The sequence below is a fragment of the Psammomys obesus genome, unplaced genomic scaffold, assembly GCF_907164565.1.
Source record: "Psammomys obesus unplaced genomic scaffold, mPsaObe1.curated_primary_1811, whole genome shotgun sequence".
Classification (NCBI taxonomy): Eukaryota; Metazoa; Chordata; class Mammalia; order Rodentia; family Muridae; genus Psammomys; species Psammomys obesus.
Window position 1 is genome coordinate 10,408,841 of NW_026585797.1, and position 22,821 is coordinate 10,431,661.

Sequence of the window (22,821 nt, forward strand, 5' to 3'; positions counted from 1 at the left end):
ACACTTGGTAAGACCTTAATACATAACAAATGCTTATAGAGTAGATGTGTAATTCAGTTATAGACTCAAAATTTGTTCTGGCCGTTTCACTCCATTGTCATTTTATGAGTGCCCGAGATAGTCTGTAATTTGCTAGGTCATCCAAGCTGCACTCATGTTCATGGTCCTCCTTCTTCTTAAGAGCTAGGACTATAATAAAGTATTACCATATCTGGTTTGCAGGTGATATTTTAACTGCAGTCTCTCTCTGTGTCTTTCTTTCTGTCTTTCTCTCTCTTTGTCTCTTTCTCCTAACACTCTCCTACCCTCTCCCTCTCCCTCTTCTCTGCACCTCTCTCTTCAGTTTTGCTCTAGATTGTGTTTTTTTTTTTTTTTTTTTTCATTATGGTTCCAAAAAAAGAGGAGCTTTAACCTCTGAAATTTTGAGTGGAAATAAGCCCTTCCTCTCAGATGATTTCCCATGTATTGGTAACAATAACAGACAGGAGGTTGAGTAACATAGCCTCCCACGTTTTTATTCTACTCCCTACCTCTTATTAAGTTTTCATAAAGCTTATCACTAACATTTTATTTCAAGTTGCAAAATTTAGTTTGAAAAATACTTAATAGCTTACCAAGTAATGCTGATAAGACATTTGTTTCTGAATTGTTTGCTTGGATTTTAAGATCGCTTCTTTTTAATAATATGACAAAGTACACATATAAAATAATTAAATTACTTCTGTATTCTACACATAGTGCTTAATTCCTAATAGAGTCTGGTCAAATTGATTGCTTAATGTGTGTTTTAATCTAGCCCTGCTATAAGATACGAAGACAAATGGATAGATTTGTGCAACTGCTAAAACTCCAACCTGCAATTTCATTGTCTCTGATTTTATATGAGAATATCAGCCAATGTAGTATAGTATGAATTACACTGGCAGAATAAGTTTATGATTTCTCCATTTCCTATGATTAAAGTTTGTACTTTGGTCACTAGAATTCTCCTGAAAGTGATGAAAATATGTATCAAAATGTTATACAAAACACATAATGTTTTAATTTATGCAAAATGAACAGAAATAATTTTTAAATCAGGAAGGTGGATGAATAAAAGACTTGAAACCTCATTTCCTATAAATAAATAAATCATGTAAAACAAAACAATTAAGTAGCTACGGACTAAATTAAAACAACATGATCTCTGATGGAGTAATATTTACAAAAACCAAGCAAATGCTCAAAAGAAGCCACAGAAACTGATGAGAAATACTACAGGTTTTTGGTATGGGTTTTTTTTTTTTTTTTGCCTTTTTCCTAGTCTCTACTATGTACCATGCTTCATAGATGGAAAGAAGGAATCACATTCCCCTGTCTTAAAACAGAAACACCTCCCACAGACACAACACACACAAATAGTCTGGGAACACAAAATTTAAGGCCTGAAATTTTCATGAAAGGTGTTGGACAACAGTTTTAAAGAGGCAGAAAAAAAAAATCATGAACACAAGCTATTTAAAGTGAAATAGTTTGGGGATTAAAGATAGAAAATAAAGGAAAATGAACACTATATAGACATTTGCAGGAAGAGAAGAATGAGGAGAAAGATAACATGAAGAAATAATGATTGCAAAGTTTGCACATTGAGGTAGATTCATTAACATATATGAACCTATGAATGTCAACAAAGTCCAAATAAACAAAGAGACACATGCTGAGATATTGTCTAAAAAGAAAGTCAGAGAGCAACTAGCCAAGGGATTCTCAGTGAGAATATCAGCAAATTTCTACCTAGAAATTTGAATAGAAACCCCACTGTCTTTTGGGAGGACAGTGGTATATTTAATACACTAAAAGCAAAACCACACACAAATTGCCCACCTAGAGGTCCATATTTCTCATAGCTTTCCAAAAAAAAAAAAAAAAATGAAGACATTTCCAAACAAAGTGAGAAAGTTTATTGCCACTTGATGTCTTTGTAAGAAATGTTTATGGGAGTGTTTTCAAACTTCAGTAGAAATATTCTGGACAAAAACGTATAGTCATATAAAGATACAAAGTAAGGGTAAATGCATAGGCAAACACAGAAAACAATGTTATTATAATTTGGTTTGCATTTCATTTATTATTTTTCATAAAATTAAAAGACAAATGTATTAAAATAACTGTATCTGTATAAAATGATTACAGTATATAAAGACATATCAATGCCAAAATTAGGGAGAATGATGAATGAATAAAATTTTCATATATAATTAGAGATAAAGGAAAAATTCTGAAGATAAATGGAGATGATAGTTGCATAAAATAGCAATATATTTAACACTTTAGCACCATACACTTAAAAAATCAAGAAAAAGCTACCTGCTATATAAGATGCATTAAGCTAATTCTAAATATTATGGCCTAATTAAAAGCATACCACATGACTGCATAACATCAAATTATGCCTTCCACAATTTCCTCACCAGCACGGCAGTGAAGTTCCGTGGCAATTAATGACACTGGAAACCAATGAAGAATCTATGCAGCCATCAGAGGAATGTCTGGGAAAGTGGCAGATACATTTTGCATGGTTAAGAACCCAGCCACTGCTAAAATCATGCCCCCTCTTGATCATTTTCATGCCCGTTGCCCATTTGCCATTCTAGTTTCAAATGACTGGAGAAATAATTATTTTCCCTACTCAGAAAAAGAGTGTGCAACGACTCTCCTTCAAAAGACTCCAGTCATCACTATTCAGCTGTGATTCCACTGCTATGAGATTGGTTGGTACCAAGTGAGACAAGAAAATATTGATGGATTGCTAAGCATCAATTAGCTGGTGGAAAAAATTAAAAGTTGGATAAATAAGAAATGTTGAATTTTAAGCTAAAGGAGTTGTCAGGCTGGCATTTATTTAATGACCTCCAGTTTTTATATAACTTATGTCAACTAAAATTATTAATCTCCTCAGATTGGGTATTCAATATATCAGAGTAAAGCATCCATATTTCCTTTTTCAATGCAGAGTGAATATAGATTTATTAAAATTTATTTACGTTTATATAATTTATATTTTTATTTGTTACAATTTATTCACTTTTCATCCCAGTTGTAGCCCCCTCCCTCATCTGCTCCCAATCCTACCCTCCCTCCCTCATCTCCTTCCATGTCCCTCTCCAAGTCCACGGATGGGGAAAGTCCTCTTCCTCTTCCATCTGACCCTAGCCTATCAGGTCTCATCAGGACTGGCTGCAATGTCTTCCTCTGTGGCCTGATAAGGCTACATGTCCCCCTTCCCAGGATGAGGTGATCAAAGCCACTGAGTTCACATCAGAGACAGCCCCTGTTTCTCTTCATTTTTTTTAACATTATATTTGCATGTATGTCTGCGTACCATGTCTATGCAATGCATGTGGAAGCCAGAAAGGGGCATACATTCCTGGGAACAAGAATCACAGATGGATATGAGTGTCAAGTGTGTGTAAGAAATCAAATTCCGGCTTGCTGGAAGAACACCCTGTACTCTTATCCATCGACCCATCTCTACAGCCCTTTACTGAAATTCATTAAATGAAAGTGAGAAAGAACTCCAGAGCTGTGGACCTCCAAGGGCTGTGTGGTTGCTGCCATACCTCTGAATTCCTTTTTCTAAATTCTCCCATTTGCAGAAGTTGCAGTATCTATTGAAGATAAACTTTCTATGGCCCCCTCTCGAACCAGGCGAATTTCAACTGCATTCGACTTACCCACATACCCACAGTTTCATCAGAGAAACTTCTTTTTGCAGTAGACAGAGATCATTACAAGAAAGCTACAACTAATCAAAATGTAGAGAACAGAGGACAGTGGGGTGCCTGGATCCATTTAATACATTTCCAAAACAACCTCTACACCTAAGGCTCAGGGAACATTATAAAGAAGGGACAGAAAGATTTTAAAAGCCACAGGACCAGGTTGTTTGCTCTGAGATAGTCTAGCCTATCAAAATGGAGGATTGTAAGGAAGAGGTGATTGGGTCTGGGAGGAAGTGGAGAAAGGAGTGTTCAGTGAATATAATAAAAAAATAGTGTATGAAAGTCTAAAAATTAATAAAATGTTTGTTATTAAAAATAAAAATATATTCTCAAACCACAAAACAAGTTGTACAGCTAAGATTTTCACATAAAATTCCAGAAAGCACACATAAGTATTTAAAAGCTATTAATTTTTCATGATGGAGTACATTGAGAACTAAATTACCGCCACACACAGGGATCTAGCATATATAATATTGAGAGCAAAATCCATACACAATGTAAGCAGAAACTATTATTATTTTACTTCTATGAAAGTGTAAGAAGACTGAAAAATCTGTACTTTAATCTCAGGAAATGGTTTACTTTAGGAAGACTGAGACACCTGTTGGAAAGCATCAAGTGTCACTTAAATAATTTTGGTCAAAGTATGTTTCCTGTCTGAGTGGTATTATATTTTTATAAGCATAGTGGAAAATTAATCATTGGGGACAGGAATGGGAGGATCAGGTGGGAAGCAAGAGAGGAAATAGGTTTGAGGAAGGGAATGCAGGGAGAGACAGCTAGAATTGAGGGGCATTGGGGGGTTTATGGAAACTTAGTGCAGTGGAAACTTTCTAAAATATATGAGGCAATCCTCGTAAAGTCTCCCTACTGGCCATATCTTGTCACCAAATGAAGCTTCTGGTGCTGGCACTGGGTTCCATTTAATTGAGTTGTTGGCCAAAGAGATCCCTTGGAAATCTCCAAATAACACAGGCTGTTGCCAAGAGCATGTTTCTCTCCACAAACTGAGAGCAAGGTCCCAGAACTGAAGACAACATCCACACAACTTACTGAACATGGTGAGGCTGACCTGGTGCCTACATGGAGCCTTCACACTAGCCTTCTAGTGTTTGATATGAAAAAGTACTCTAAAGGCTACCAAAAACAAACAAACAACAACGAACCTCACAAATACCAGCCTAGCCACAAACGTTGATAAACGATGCTGTACTTGCCTGTATACTATGTAGGGCAATGGCAGTACAAAGCTTGTGAGAGTAATCAATCAACATCTGGTTTGATTTCAGGACTTTTCTACAGGATGGAAGTCATACCTGACACTGCTTGGATAAGCAAGAACCAGACTAGATAGCTCATAGACCTAGGGCAAAACCAAAAAACTGGTCTTAAAAAAAAAATAGTAACCAAATGTTTCCTTGTTATATTCTGCAATACTCAGAGATCTCTGCCTTATTCAGCCATCATCAGAGAAGCTTCCTACTGCAATGGATGAGAATAAATATATAGAGACCCATAGTTTGACATTACACAGAGAAAGAGCACATAGCTCTAATTGGGATGTCTCCGTCAAATAACTCCCCTCAGAGCTCAGGGAGCCACACGGAAAAGGAGGTAGAAAGAGCATAAGAACCAGGGGCAGGGGTTGTTTTTACCATTTTAAATATAAATTGTTAACACAATTACAGGCAAGGCTGAGAAAGATTCAGAACTTCTCTGCCTTCAGTTCTGGTCCAAGATGTAAATGAGTTATTTCCTTCCTATTTTCAGTGTCTAAGCTTTCTGGTAGAGCAACAAGCAACATGACCTAAGATCTTTGTCCCATACACAAACCAAAAGCTATTTATGAGCATATGTGCAGTAATATTTTTGTACAGTACTAAAACAGTAATTAATAAAATAGTATATGTAAATACTTGATCCATTTCAGTAGAATTTAGAAAGCTACAAAACTCATCTAGCAAAGTAAATTCTCACTGCTGCTTCAATGTGTGTTTCACTTTGCACACAAAAGTGCTTCGGTTTTCTCTGGTAGTTTTTGAAATGAACAAGTAACATTTATTTTCAAGCCTCTCCAGTGTAGTGGGGAAACCTGCTTTGTTTTTATTTCAGAGCAGGCCAAAGACCACTTTTAAAATGATACACAAGTCTGCAGTGTTTGGGGAACTGACAAGGTCCAGTCTTCTGAATATAAATGGGGGAAAAAAGGAATCAAACCTCTTTGAGCAATCGAACAGTATATCACAAATTTTAGAAGTGTTGATGTCATAAATCGAAATTTAGAAGTCATTCCTGTGAATGCCAAGGGCTTTTTCGCTTCCTGTCAATTGGTTGAAGCGTCTCTTTCCAAGACTGTTGTCCTTGTCGCTTTCCTTACACCAGCTTCATTTTAACAAGCTGAAATTCAATTTTCTCTCTCCCTCCATAGATCAAAAGACAGAATCCTTGCTGTGTGTTGAGGTTTGTCTAACGTAACAGGAGCAGACGTGATCTAGACACTCAAAGGTAGAGCTCATAGTTAGGTTTGCCTGGTGTTCCTCTCTTGCTGCTGACCACTTAGCTCTCTACGGTCCACAGGCTGGTGTCTGTCTGTAGTCCCCTGACTATACCATGAGGAATGTTGACTCTGAGAGGAAGAGTTAAAAACATTTCCAAAAATGTAATAGAGTTATTTTGTACTTGTAAGATAACTGAGATGAGAATTGAAAGTGGATGTTGTACCTCCTGGTTTCAAATCATCTCACATCTCCGGCAAATACTTTTCCATAGTCTTACAAACACATTCAGTCTGGTGATGTAAAATAAATACTGACCCTGAGGTATAGAAAGTCTGAGAAGCTCAGAGCAGTAAGATACCCAGTGAGCCAGTTGACCTCTTAGTCTCCTAGCTTCCCTAGCTCCGAGAAATGAAAGAATGAATCCCACCTTGTTTTCTTATCAGTGCGTGAATAACTGATGAATTTACATACCTATAAGCTATTTGTAAGTTACAAGAGGAGCTCTTATGAATACACAAGCATCATATTCCAAGTAATTACCCTTTGGAAAATAGCATGGCATCTCAGCTAAAAGCTTAATATATCTTAACTATTCCAAAGTGTTGGTTTTATAAATCCAAGGAAAAGCAGAAAATGTCACCAGCAAGAAATGGATCCGAAAGCTATCAGGGAATAAGGGGATTCCAAGGCAATCGGCTGACATGTTGACAGTGAAGTTTCTTCATCTGCTAATGCAAGGGTCATTATACCTACAACCTTTCAGTTCAGTGAGGGTTAATCAAAGCAAAATAGTAAAGTATCTTGAATGCATTACTTGGCATGTAGAAAACACTCAGCATGAGCCGACCTACTGTATTTAGGTTCTTTTCACATGCAGAGGAAACCACTAGACTGTTGGTATGTACCTTCTTGGTTAATGCTTAAGAAATCTAACCAGTTAAGCATAATCTGTGCTAGGAAAGGAAGAAACCAAATTTCCATAAATGCAAACATTTCCATGTGATCACACTGATACTTTAAATCTCTACCAATTTCTAACAGGTTCTTACTATTCCCAGACAAAACTTGCTCTTTTTCCCTTGGAAAACTGAACTTTACTTGCCAAGGAAAAAGAAAACAAATGCTACATGAGCCTAGTCATATGCAAGGTTTATAAGGATTGCAGTAATAGAACTAGAATGTAGAATAGGTTAGCAAGGGCTGGGGGAAATGGGAAGGAGGATTTTGATGGACAGACTAAGCAAAGGTAACACAATTTCAATGAGACAGATATCTTCCAGATCATAGAAAATTCATGGGCTAAATCTTAGAAGCATATGTCATTTCTACAATCAATCTCGGGTTGCCATCAGTCATGGGACTTTTTGCACTTAGAAAACAAACAAATGAAAAACAGTACCAACAGAAGTCATGATGTGTAAAAAAGAAAGCACAGGGTCTCATTTGTTCACTTACCAATTCCTACTGGGCTCCTCATACTGCTGGTGGCCACCTAGGCTCTTCCTCTTAGGACCTCTTGTTTTTAATTATCATACTGTGCTGGGGTAGGGGGGAGAAAATGACATGATGCTTCAACCATTGGAACTCATTTACTTTTTCCTGGTTTTACAAACTTTTTAAACAATAATAGTAATTAACCCACTTTATGATTTTCCATTTTGAGGGCAATATGTTGCCATATTTATCGAGGATCTGGATTTATACTTATCTCTATCACCGAGGTATACGTTAGTGTTTTTATTAGTTAGAAGAATAAGGTAGGCATATCTAAAGTGCAAAACCAACCTGAGTTACCATTTACATACATATATTTTGAAATATATATATATATATATATATATATATATACATACATAAATATATATATATATTTGGAGACAGGGTCTTACTATTTAACCCTGCATCTCCTGGAAGATAGGTAAACCATGCCAGCATAAAGCTCAGAAACCAGCCTGTCTCTGCTTTCCTAGTGCTGAGATTAATGGCCCTGTGAAAGGATTCTAGGTGTGTCATATCCACCATGACCAGTTTTCCCCTTTGCCTACTGTTGCATCATTCCTGAAGCGCATGCTAACTACTGAATCACACTATTCACATGTGTTTATAAAATCAGATTTGGGGGAATTTTTAAAAGTTACTTCATAAGCAGGATTTCAGTATTCACATTGAATTTCTATTGTCCAATAGGTTACGTAATGTTATAATTTCATGTGAGTTTAATTGGTACCTGCAAACATTTTCTATTATCATTGTATGTTAAAATTGGTTTCACTTGGATTCAATATCTAATCAAGAAATTTTAACAAAACAGGACAGATATAGTCTAACCAATAGTCTATTGTGATTCATCTTGTTTTCATTACTCCAGAGACCCATCCTATCATTTCATCTTTCCCTGAAATTTTTAAATGTTATTTGAAGCTATTTCTTTGAAAGGAAACAGCCAAGTGGCCCTTTGTCAGAGCACCTTAGTTTTGGTTATGTTTGAAAATCTATTTTTCTGAAAAGTGTATTGTTTCTAAGAGCAAGTGTGAAAACATTTTATGACGTGTGTGAAAGAATAAAAAACAGAGAAACCTTTGGATGAGTACAAAGGGAAAACACAGGCTGCACATAGGCATGTGTGTGTGTTTCAACAGAAACAGAGACCCCTTCCTCTGAGTAAGAACCTACGAGTTGTCATGCCCCTAGAATAACATCTTAGAGAAGTAATTGCCCTGCTTCTGACTCCTTGGAGGTCACTTTCTTTTCTGCCTAGTCTCTTTCTCAAATGTTTCCTTGCTTCCTGTCCAGTTTTTTTTTTTTTTTACCGCTTAACTTATTTATTTCTTTTAGTATTTAACACCTCCTTTCAGGTTTTCATGACCTTAAGTAATGTGCCATTTGATAAACAGCTGGTAGACTTTTTGTAAGGAAGGACATTGCTGAGCCTATTTCTGACCACTGAAGCTCTTGCTTCTAGGTCAGATGTAGTTTCCTAAGCAATTTACCTTTACCAACAGCAGCACTGCCTCTTTTTCATATATAAGTCCCTTCACCAATTTTATCAGATTAGATCCTTAAATATTGTTAGTCTATTACCAAAACTGTTACATGGCTGTGGGTTAAAAAAAATAAGGAACTGACCTCTGGTTTCTAACAAAGCATAAGTACAATGTATTCAACTGTCTTTGATCCACATTCTTGCTATCATTTCTTATGGGTTTTATGAGAATAAGATTGCTTTTCCTCATAGGTATTATCACCATTTGTCTAGAGTTTCAAGACCAAGGAAAATCTTGCTAGCTATATTCGCAGCAATGGACTGTCTGGTGATAAAGTGTAGTTTTGTGTACTTCAGGCACTTTGAAAATAGCTTGTATCAAACTAAATGAGTTCCAGTATAAATAAAGAGCCTTAGACATTGCAGATGGCACTCAGGAAGATATTGGTGTGACAGCTAGAAAGATGCAGTGTGACCCTCTGCAATTGATGCTTTGTATCGAGTGTAGAGTCTAATAAAATGGACTCCATCACAGAACTAGTGTGCTCAATGAAATCTCTATTAAATCTAAATATGAGCTTTGACTGCTGCTTTAGTGAGAGGAGAAAAAAGATAAAAGATCAAGCTGTAACTAGAGTCAGATTCATGACACACACACACACACACACACAAACCCAATGTAATATGTATTTTCTATTCTAATCAAGGTGAAAAGTGAAAGAATATCTTTATTATATGTGTTGCCTGGCTGTGACATTATTTCAAATACACCAAAACATGGCTTCATTTTTGTTCTAAAACCTCTGGCATAAAGTTGCACTTTGATTCATTTTCTAGCACTTTCATAGCCGCACCTCATTAAATTATGCCCGTGTCACCTAAGTTGCCCTGAATATACACTGTTAACCTAAAAAGATTGTAGGATAAAGGGTTATTTTAAATACATTCTATTTTTTTTCACACAGATCAATTGCAGACAAGTTTCCTCGAGAACTTTTCCACTGGTGTAGGAAAAGCTTCAGAATCTGGTAAGGGAGATAGGGAAAAGGCAGATCTACCTTAAGACAATAGACTCCGTTCTATCTGTAGCCTGAGAATTTATTCAGTTGCCTTGACATAAGCAGTGGATTCTAGAAAATCCACTTTTTTTTTTAAAGTGTAGTCTTTCCTAAAATACTCTTCACCTGGATGTGCCAAATGAGTATTGCCTATTAAAGTTTGATTGTCATCCACTAGGAAGTTGTTTGTGCCAGAGATAACCACCCAACCTTCAAGTCATGAAAGGTGTAGATTACCCCTTCCATCAGCTAGCACTATGAGGATTTTGGTGTTCACAAGATGGTTTAGAGTGCAACTCTCTTAGCCCCAGCTGAACTGAATGAACTGCTCTGATTATTGGAAAAATTGTTATACCTTGGTCCAAGAATTGGTTTCTATAACTATGCAATATATAGATGGCATTTCTCCAAATCACTGAGGGAAGCTGTCATGGCCACACCAGGATATGAAGCTTCCTTTATCCTCAATAGCACCGCATATTGTACTCATTTCTCGCATGATAAGTTTGTAGAAATCTCACTATTCTTGTCACCTTCTTTTGCATAAACTTCAATTTATCAATAAGTCTTTTGAAAAGATACACAGGATAACATTTATAAAAGTCGACCACATCCAGAACATCCTAAGATGGATCAGAAGACAACAGTTCTCAAGACGGAAAAGAGTGTGCACCTACCTTCCTGGGTGTCCAGAAGATGAAACACACACACATATGTCCTCTATCATTCTATATTTGTTTCTGCTCTTGTCCTCAGTTCATTTCTTTCTATGCCCCATGCATTTGTCTTTTTTCTTCCTCATCATTATTTTTACATAAACCCAAAGGTCAATGTGTTTAAATTAATAAAGATTGATAAAGTCTTTTAAAAAAAATTGTTGTTTGTGAAGAATAATGAGTCCTAAAGTTAAAATCATTTCTATTTCACAAAAGTAGGCAGAGAAAGCACTAAGTGAAAAAACTTTCAACATTTTAGAGGATTATAAATTGAAGTCTAAGCTTGGTGATGGTAACATTGTGTGAACAGAGGAGAGAAGGATTGGCAACAGTGTATTGTTTTATAACCAACAGACAATTCAATCACTTATCTACACTAGCTGTTAAATCTTGAAAATGGGCAAGCCTCTAAGACTGATGGATAGAATATTTGTTAAAGAAAAGAGAGCTAATAGTAGGTTTCCATAAGGCTTGTTTTTAAATGCTGTTATAAATACTGTAGTGAGCCTTCCTTCCATACTTCTCAGCTCACTCACCCATCCCTACCTGAACCTCTCTTCCCCCAATATTCCTTTTGTTTGTTTTTTTATCACCTGTGTTCTATTAGCCACTTCCCCTTATTATGTTTCTGCTGGTGGCCCCTTTCTAGTTTCCTTCTTTCTACAATTGCTCCAGCTTAAACATACAGAATGAAAGATTCAAAACTGGGACAATGTATGAAAGAAAACGTGTGATGTTTGTTTTTGGCTGGTCCAATTTAGAAAGTCCTTACATTTCCTTATATCATACAGGATATTCTCTATTATTTAGTCCATCAGTTTTAGAGTTTAAGGTTTTATTTTGAGTTTTTGATCCATTCTTTGATTTCTTTGTATGCAAAGAGAGAAGATTTAGTTTTATTCTTCTGCAGGTAGATAACAGTTTTTATAGCACTTTTTGCTGAAGTACCTACCTCTTTTCTACTGTGCATTTTTGGTCTCTTTGTCAAAAACCCACCTACTTTATATATGCATCCTCCATTTAATTGCATTGATCCATGATTCTGTTTTCTTTTTGTTTTTCCCTACCATGAGGTCTTTTGCTATGGTTCCGCAGTACAGGTTGAAATCAGGGATGATAATATTTCCAGCAGTGTTATTGCTGGGAAGGATTAACTTGTCCATGCACTTTTTTCCTGTTTCTGTGAAGAATAGACTTGCAATTATAATTGAAATTTTGAGGAATTTGTAGATTGCTTTTGATAGAATTACCATTTCTACAATATTAGTTTTGCCCTGTCATGAGCATGAGCAGTCTTTGTATCTACTAGCAGCTTCCTCTAGTTCTTTTTTCACCTTTCTTAAGGGGGTGATTTTTAAGAGGGAAAAGCTACACGAGACACAGAGAATAGTAACAGAATATGCTAAAATAACGTATAACATGTATTCCTAACTTTTTTTCTTTTAAGTCTTACTTGAAAGCATCTATGGGATTTTGAAAAACATAAAAAAGTTTAAAATATTTATTACATAAATCTTTCACTTCTTTCCTTATACTAGTTCCAAAGCATTTTGAAGGCTATTGTAAATTGAATTATTTAATGTTTTTTTTTTTACATTATAATTTTTGTTGGTGTAAGAAACCTACTGGTTGTTGTATACTACTTTGAATACTGTTACTTTGCAGAATATATTTATCATCTGTGAGAGTTTTCTGATGGTAAATTTAGGGTCCTTTATGTGTTATAACATATCATCTGAAAATAAGGGTATTTGTCTTTTTCCTTTCTTATTTGTTTCCATTTTCTTTCTTTATCTTATCTTATTGTTCTAGCTAAAACTTCAAGTTCTATATGGAGATGTGAAAAGAGAAGACATCCTTGTCTTGTTTTATATTTCAGCAGCCATGCTTCAAGTTTTTCTCTGTGTGGCACTGTGTTGCCTCTAGGCTTACTGGACATGGCCTTCCGGCTCAGTCTCTTAGACCTGCAAACATGTGAGCTTTTGACTCCTAGTGTACATGCCTTCCGGTATGACCACTAGAAGAAGATAATGGTTGCCTCTGAAACTATGAACCAACACAATCCTTTTCTCCCCACTTCTGTCAGATATGTTTCACAATGACGAGAAAAGTAACTAACACATAAGACATGTCCTGTCTTTAGGAAACACCTTTCATAAGGAAATAATTTTTAATAGGGAAAAACTATATTAGACACAAGGAAAGGTTAAATATGTTAAAATATCATACAGAATGTATTCCTAATTTTTTGTATTTAATTTTAAGGCTTATTTGTAAGCATCTATGGGATCTTGAAAAACATCTTTAAAAAGAATGGAAATATGTAATGATATGCCAGCCTTTCTGAGAAAGGGCTCCACCAGGAGTTTTTCCTTAAAGTGTTGTAGTCAGAGCAGCATGAGGACAAGGGGTTTTGAGGTTAAATTTTGTGTAATGCTCTCATTTTCATTCAATAAATATAGGAAAAAAAAGCAGGAAATTAATGTTAAACCCTAGAATCAAAATACTATACTCATAATAGTCTACTAAAAATTAGAAGATTTTATTATGTATATGATGTTAAGATACTTTTTGATTAAAGCTCCGAAAGCAGTAGGGCAAAATACACAAATAAAGTGATTTGGAGTATAGAAATGCTGGTTTCTGGGATAATTGTATGGTTTTGCTTTTTAAAAACTCACTTTCCAACACTCTGAGAAAATTCACATAAATTTAATAAAATGCTAACAAGATTGAACTGCCTAAAGAAAAGAAAATCTATCATTTTTATTATTATATTATAATATTTTATTTAAATATTGTTTTAAATTTAAGTATATTTTGATTGTTTTCTTCCCCTTCTCCAAGTTCTTTATCAAATAAATGCACAAAAAATAACCACAGAGTCATATCTATGTTGTTCAACTACTCCTGAACATGAATACTGTCATGTTTAATATACCCAGTATCACTCAAATGAAGAAAACCGATTTTTCCTCCCCCAACAAGTATAAGTAACAGTTCAGTTCATTAATCTTTATCCTAGTGGCTAGCTTTTCATTCAACCATCTATCCATTCATATATATATATATATATATATATATATATATATATATATATATCCTAAAATGTTATAAATGAACACTACTCTTTAGGATCCCCAAAGTGAAGTGAAGTATCCTGGGGCAGTAAGGGCAATCGAATGATATAAAATTTAAATCACAAACTTTATAACAAAATCTGGAAATAAGGTTTTAGTGTTGTCGTTAATTCAGTGGTTACTGAGTTACATTTTTTTTTGCTTATAGTAAGTTTATTTTTTTCAACAAATAATTATTTATTTATTTTTAATTCTTTATTAATTACGCTTTATTCACTTTGTATTCCCCCTGTAGTTCCCTCCCTCCTCCTGTCCCAATCCTTAACTTCCTCCACTCTCTGCATGCATGCCCCTCCCCAAGTCCACTGATAAGGGAGGTCTTCATTTCTTTCCTTCTGATCCTAGTCAATTAGGTCTCATCAGGAGTGGCTGCATTGTCTTCTTCTGTGGCCTTGTAATGCTGCCTCCCCCTCAGGGGGAGGTAATTAAAGAGCAGGCCAATCAGTTCATGTCAGAAACAGTTCCTGTTCCTATAAATGGAACGTACTTGGATACTGAGCTGATGGGCTACATCTGTGCAGGGGTCTTAGGTTATCTCTATGCATGGTTGGAGTATGAGTCTCAGGAAAGACCCCTGTGCTTAAACTTTTTGGTTCTGTTGCTCTCCTTGTGTAGCTCCTGTCCTCTCCAGATATTACTGTTTCCCACTTCTTTCAGAAGATTCCCTGCAATCTGCCCAAAGGTTGGCCATAAGTCTTAGCATCTGCTTTGATAGTCTGCAGAGCAGAGCCTTTCAGAGGTTCTCTGTGTCAGGCTCCTGACTTGTTCCCTCTTTTCTCCTTCTTCTGATGTCCATCCTTTTTGCCTTTCTGGATAGGGATTGAACATTTTAGCAAGAGTCCTCCCTCTTGATTAGTTTCTTTAGGTGTACATATTTTAGTAGTTTATCCTCTATTATATATCTAGGCATATATCCAAAAGAGGCTCAAGTACGCAATAAGGACATTTGCTCAACCATGTTTGTAGCAGCTTTATTTGTAATAGCCAGAAGCTGGAAACAACCCAGATGCCCCTCAACTGAACAATGGATACAGAAATTGTGGTACATCTATACAATGGAATATTAGCAATAAAAAACTAGGAAATCATGAAATTTGCAGGTAAATGGTGGGACCTGGAAAAGATCATTCTGAGTAGCTATCCCAGAAGCAGAAAGACACACATGGTATATACTCACTCACATAGATATATAATACAGGAGTTACTTTTTAAGATTTATTTATTTATTTTATTTTTTATTTTAATCACAGGTTATTTACTTTGTATCCCAGCTGTAGCCCCTTCACTCATTCCCTCCCAATCCCACCTTCCCTCCCTCATCTCCTACCTGCCCCTTTCCAAGTCCACTGATTGGGGAGGTCCTCCTCCCTTCCATCTGATCATAGCTTCTCAGATCTCTTCAGGGCTGGCCACAATGTTTCCTTCTGTGGCCTAGCAAGGCTGCTCCTCCCTCAGGAGTGGTGTCAAAGATCCAGCCATTGAGTTCATGTCTGAGAAAGTCCCTGTTTCCCTAACTAGGGAACCCACTTGCATACTGAGCTGTGATGGGCTATATCTGGGCAGGGGTTCTAGGTTATATCCATTCATATTCCTTGGTTAGAGAAACAGTCTCATAAAAGACCCCTGGACTCAGATATATTTGGTCCTTGTGGAGTTCTTGTCCTCTCCTGGTCATACTAACTTCCCGTTCTTTCATATGATTTCCTGCATTCTGAGGAAGGTTTGGTTATGAGTCCCAGCATCTGTTTTGATATACTGCTAGCAGGAAGAGTCTTTCAGGGGCCCTCTGTGGTAGGATCTTATCCTGTTACTTGTTTTCTCCTATTTCCTATATCCATCCCATTTGTCTTTCTAAGTGAGGATTGATCATCTTACTCTGGGTCCTCTTTCTTGTTTATCTTCTTTAGGTGTACAGATTTTAGTATGTTTATCCTATCTTATAGGTCTAGTACCCACTTACAAGTGAGTATATAAGCTGCTACAAACATGGTTGAACAAATGTCCTTGCTGTGTACTTGAGCATCTTTTGGATGTATGCCTAGGAGTCGTATAGCTGGATCTTGAGGAAGCACTATTCCTAATTGTCTGAGAAATCGCCGGATTGATTTCCAAAGTGGTTGTACAAATTAACATTCCCTAGCATGTGTTGTCACTTGAGTTTTTGATCTTAGCCGTTTTGATGGATGTAAGGTGGGATCTCAGGGTTGTTTGATTTGCATTTCCCAGACGATTAAGTACATTGAGCATTTCTTTAAGTATGTCTCTACCATTCATTATTCCCCTGTTGAGAATTATCCATTCAGCTCTGTACCCCAGTTTTTATTTGGATTACTTGGTTTGTTGGTGTTTTACTTCTTGAGGTCTCTATATATGCTGGATATTAGCCTTCTGTCAGATAAAGGGTTGGCAAAGATATTTTTCCAGTCTGTAGGGTGTCACTTTTTTCTGATGCCAGTGTCCTTTGCTTTACAGAAGCTTTTCAGTTTCATGAGGTCCCATTTATTGATTGTTGTTCTTAGAGACTGTGCTGTTGGTGTTCTGTTTAGGAAGTTGTCTCCTGTGCCAATGGGTTCTAGGCTCTTCCCCACTTTTTCTTATAATTGATTTAGTGTGTCCGGTTTTTTGATCCACTTGGACTTTAGTTTTGTGCAGGGTGATAAATATGGATCCATTTTCATTTTTTTACTTCCTAATTATTTCTTTTATTCTTTTGAATAAGAACATAATATATTTTATTAGAAAATAAAATATCAAGGACAAATCTTTTGAAATTGGGTGATAGAATCCACATACAGTAGTCTGAAGGAAGAATTGGAACTAAATATGTGGAGACAGGGTCCATAGAATTGAGAGATCACATGGCTCTCCTGATGAAAGTTCTTTGTATCATGATCTATAGGTTCAGGTATATCCTAGTAAATACTCAGCAAGCTATTATTTGGTTATCAAAAAACTCATTTAAATTTTTTTTTACTTTATGTTTTGGTTATTGACTTACTTAAGAAACCATTTTTCAGTGCAAAAATAAAGAAACAATGTAAATATTATATAGTCATTGGAATCAATCCAGATAAGGAACCTATATCGATAGCTTTATTCATTTTGTTAGTATTCCTTTTATTAGTAGCACCAAATTAAAACCTAACCATTTTTCAATGAAAGGAATGGAAGAATTTCCAGCTTCAGCCAATCCACCAAATTAAACCAAAAACTCAACAAGGTAAACAAATGTATAGCAAACAGGAAGAATGAAGTAGTAATGGAAAGCCTTCCAGGAAAAAAATAATAAGTCTAGGGCTACATTAACTCAAAGCAGAAGTCTACCGGTCATTCAACTAAGTTCTACAACCAAGCCTCTTTAAACTACTTGAAAGAAGTACAAGAAACACTCTCCTACTATGAAGTCTGTGTCATTTTAATAGCAGGACCAGGTAAAGACACAATAAAAGCTTTTGTGACAGACCATGTCACAAAAACCCCAACACCAGGCATGACCGACTCCCAAAACATACAGCCTATTTTTATTTCCTTCACCCCTCTAGAGATGAAAGATAAGTTCCTACTGCTGAAGACACCAGGTGCTTCAAACACAGGGCTTAGAGACTTCTACCTGGAAATGAGCTGAAATGCCTCCACTCTGAGGACAGGCTTGTATGGTACCAAAAGTCACCATGCAGGTTTCCAAATTAGGAATTTTGACACCTAAAAAATAACAACACCCAGCATAGTACAATAACCCTAAGGCACAATAATGATAGGCATAGCCTGGAGTAATCAACAGCTTTCTAACTGGACTTAACATTCATGCAACAAAGGGGGTGCTGGAAATCTAGCCAACTACCTATGTTTAGTGAAGTCATGGATCTTTGAGGAGATTCTACAAGCATAATTTTACTAAATAAGCATAATCTCTGATTACATTCTAAATTATTTGTCCTATACTCACAGATAAATATAGTCCTTACTCCTCATCAAAGAAATTTCTCTTTGAAACAGACAGAGAGTATATATATATATATATATATATATATATATATATATATCCACAATTAATCAAAATTCAAAGTATTAGAACCAAGTCTTAATGGATAAATATACAAAGCAACTCCCACACCCAAGACTGAAGGAATATTATGAAAAGAGGGGGTTAAAACACTATAGTAGTCAGAAGGTCAGGAAGTTTGCTGTAAAACTGTGTTTCCTAGTAATGGTAAAAGATACACCCACAAAGTCTCACCAATAATTTTACCTAAAAATGAGCTAAATGGGGAAATTAACAATAGAGCTGCAAAAGTAGACCAAAAAAACAAACAAAGAAAGAAACAAACAAACAAAACCATGAAGACTCCACTGTGCACAAAGAACTCCAGGCACCTAAGCAATGCTCAGAGTTGACAAATAGTCTGCCCCAGGGAAGCAGACAGTAATTGATTATATAGCACCAAACCTGAAGACGTACATCCAACTAATATTATACATATTTAATAGGTTATGTTTTAAAATACATATTTATAGATACTAATATATATTATGTATATGTACCCATACATTTATTCCTGTAAATAAACAATGAAAACAGAGGCCATTTCAAGCTGTATTACAGAGCAATATTAATAAAAACTGCATGGTAGTGGCATGGGAACAGAAAGGTGAATCAATGGAACCGAATAGAAGACCCAGAAATAAACTCACACACCTATGAATACTTGATTTTTGACAAAGAAGCCAAAACCATTCAATGGAAAAAAGACAGCATCTTCAACAAATGGTGCTGGTTCAACTGGATGGCTACATACAGAAAAATGAAAATAGATCCATATTAATCACCCTGAACAAAACTAAAGTTCAAGTAGATCAAAGACCTCAACATAAAACCAGATATACTAAATCGGTTAGAAGAAAAAGTGGGGAGGAACCTAGAACTCATTGCACAGGAGTCAACTTCTGGAACAGAACACCAACAGCACAGGATCTAAGACCAACAATCAATAAATGGGACCTCATGAAACTGAAAAGCTTCTGTAAAGCAAAGGACACTGTGGTCAGATCAAAACGACAGCCTACAGACTGAGAAAGGATCTTCACCAACTCTCTGTCTGACAGAGGGCTGATATCCAGAATATATAAAGAAATAAAGAAATTAAAAAGCAATAAATCAAGCAATCCAATTAAAAAATGGGGTATGGAGCTAAACAGAATTCTCTGTAGAAGAACATAGACTGGCAGAGAAACCCTTAAAGAGATGCTAAGCATCCTTAGTCATCAAAGAGATATTTGAAGAAGGGCAATGTGAAGTTTATGGGAGGGTTTGAAGGAATGAAAGGGAAGGGAGAAACAATTAATTATATTATAATCTCAAAAATAATAGAAATAACTAAGCAGTTCTATTATGACCTTTTGTGAAATACAAGCCAAGACAGCTTTTGATTCAACAAAATAAAATTAATAGTCTCATAAATATTAATTTAGCTGCTGCCTAATTGTGTCCATATATCATGGCTTATTGATTGCAGAATAATATACTTAAGTGTTTTTTATAAGCAAATTTCACAGTAGTCTTTATCTCAAGAGATTTTGATTGAGTAAATGCAGGTAAATTAATAATGTCCATTTAAAAAATTCCCCAGGTGAAATTGGTATGTAGTTAGGTGTGTGAGCAACTGAATGAAGTGGTTTACTCAGAACAATAATTCCAGGATGTGACAATGTTGGAACTAAAAGTCACTGTGCCAGTATTGATTTATTAAAAATTTCTTAAAGTTAACATGAAGTGAGTTCAGTCTCTCTCTCTCTCAAACTGTATATTCCTAAGTATTCATATATTAAGTGAATAAATCCAGAAAATGTTCAACATAAAATGCATAACTGAAGATGAATACCTTAATGGCATTGCCAAAGGCACAGAGAAATAGCAACCTCAGACCTCACTGGGACTGTATAAGCCAGTTGAGCCTTTTAAAGGGCATTTCTGGATATATCAGAACTGACAGCTTATTGTTCATAACCTATAGTCCAATAATTTCAACTCTAGAAAACCACCCAACATACATACTCATCACATGTATTCAATGAAGAATTTTAACTTAAAACATCTGGACAATTGTGTGGAAAATGTCTTATGTAAATTACTGTATGGACATTTGATGTTTCTGTGAAGTACATCTTCAAAACAATTCCAAATCAGATTTCACAGTTCCAGTTTCATCCTTCTCTATTATGATTCCCAATAGGAAGCGTTGTGGACAGGAATCTTCTACAAAGATCTGAATTCCATTGTGTGTCATGTGTTTTCTATGAACTTTTGAGACTAAGGATTTACACAGTAATATCTGATCAATCTATATGAACTATCCAGTCTTCCATCTCTTTATTTTACAGGGAAAACTCATTGTGCCTGTTGGTATAATGCTCCTGTGGAATGTTTGCAATTTACCCTTGTTAATTCAAATGCTGATTTCTCTACCCCACTGTCTGGTTTCAATCTGGACATTGCAGTGTGATGCTTAGAATAAGCATCACATGTCTCAAGTTTGTGTAAACATGCTACCATTTGTTCTCTGTATTGTCAATAAAAACAATCAGCCAATGGAGAAACTAGAATGGAACATCCTGGTCCAGAGGGTAGCAGAAAGAAGAGTAGGAGAAGAGATCCAAGAGAAGACCAGGAAACACCAGTAGAAATGAAGGAGACCTAAAACATGACTAAAAATCAAATATAATGTCAGAAATCTGAATGGGAGGAAGTTATGTGGGCTTAGAGGTTTAGGATGGAGTAATTATTGTCCAGCATTGTGCTCTAGGTTAATTAAATAAATCCTAGTCTCTGTGTGGTGATTTGGGTATACAGTTGGATTAGGTACAACTATTGTTTAACTAAGAGACAAATCAATATTAAATATCAATAATCATCAACAGTGCCCAACTAAGGATTGACATCACTGTTTTAACTCACATGATGAATATTTGAGAGTTGGATGCTATCCTGGAGGACAGTTTATAAAGAATAAAATACTATTACAACATATGATATTATAAAAATTCCTGCCAACCTTCTGAAGAAGGGAATATGGTTGAGAGCATGGAGGTGCGAAATGAAACTTCAAGTTATGAGGAACACCACCATGTGGTCATATTGAACTCAACTTTTCTATGTAATTTAAAAGTAGGCTTTGAAAATCACTTTTTGGAACCCTATCAAGCTTTGAACTCTTGAAATACTTATAGCTGTTAATTATTCTTCTGAACTGGAGAAGATGCTTGAAATGGTTTCAACTAAAGAGAGTCCCTAACTGTCATAGTTCTGGAAATTCCTGTAAATGATAGACCTGCACAGCATGGTAAGAATCATTTTCCATCTGTTATACAAGAAAAAAGCCAGTGAAATCTCAACTACAAAAAACAAAGCACTTTATCGGAACACGGAATGCACCACTAGATTTTTTTTTATCTTGGAAAAATTACCTTAAAAATAACTGTAGCTTGTATACTTCATAGCTGTCTATAAATATAAACTGTGTATTTATCTAACTAAAGGTAAGCAACACCCAAAAGAACTCTGACTAACAGCGGTTAACTTATGTCAAGTTCTAAGGTAATTGACATCTTCAAAGATATCATAGAAGACACAAATATCTCCTTTTCCTATCCATACTTATGATTGAGATTGCTGGGGTTGTTGCTGTTTCTGTGAATAGCAGGTTCATCTTCACCCTCAGTACCTGCCCTTTTGTTCTCCTGCCTACACCGACCCTTCTGCTTTCTACCTCGTTCCTTTTCTTGTTTTACATCTTTCAGGTTAGCTTTATTATCCTTGATGATATGTATGTGGGGTGGTATGTGCACAGGAGTGCAGGTGGTCCATGAAAGGCAGGGCATCACACTCCCTAGAGCTGGAGTTAAAGGTACTTGTAAGCTTCCTGGTGTGGGTTCTGGGGACTGAATGCTTGCTATGGAAGGGACTGTAAGCGTTTAGCCATTTTATGGCCTTTTCCATAGCCTTCTTGTTTTTATTTCTTTTTTCTTTTTGCCTTCATTTCTATCTCCTCCCACACAACTCCTCTGAAGTGAGTTGCATTATGGTTGCTTACAAGTCCTGACTGAGGAAGTATCTGTAGGAGCATGAGTGTTTTACCAGTGGCTACATCACCAAAAAGAAAAAGAAAAAGAAAAAGAAAAAGCCTTCCCTCCCCCAAGTGCCCATTAAGTATTTGTAAATACTGAGAGAGAAATGGAGCCTAATGATGATCTCTTTGTCTGCTATATAGGTTTTTCTATGTCCAGGTTTGGAAGCTCATGACATTTTCTCCCCTCCATGAAAGGATAGTGGTAGATCTAATATTGGGTAGCTACTGTGAATGCATTTTCCACTGCTGTGGTGTTAAGAGTACAAAGGCATGTTCCAAAGAAGGTTTTCTCTATTGTACTTCACAACAGGCTTTTGTGTGCTGTTTATACTGTCATCTGTGATATTCCCTGAGCCTTGGAAGAAGTGATACAAAAATCTGATTTGTAGTTGAGCATTCAACAGTATCACTACTTAGGCTGGTTAAAATGTCTCTGCACTTATCACAGTCTGCTACAGAAAGGAGCTCCTGTGACCAATGTTCACAGGAACACTGACTTGTGAATATAAGTACCTTTATTTAGGCAGCGATTTGATGAG

General features: G+C 36.0%; 1 protein-coding gene across 7 annotated transcripts in view; it reads right to left on the reverse strand.

Annotated features, from left to right (window-relative positions):
• Lingo2 (leucine rich repeat and Ig domain containing 2) overlaps positions 1–22,821 on the reverse strand; it is a 1,311,965-nt gene that overhangs the window by 551,265 nt on the left and 737,879 nt on the right. For 6 of the 7 annotated variants that reach the window (XR_008719246.1, XM_055599279.1, XM_055599281.1 and 3 more), the window contains one exon: positions 7,718–7,801. The exons of the other annotated variant lie outside the window; for it this stretch is intronic. The gene's annotated coding sequence lies outside the window, so the exon portion shown is untranslated. The remainder of the gene's footprint in view (positions 1–7,717; positions 7,802–22,821) is intronic. 7 annotated transcript variants of the gene reach the window in all.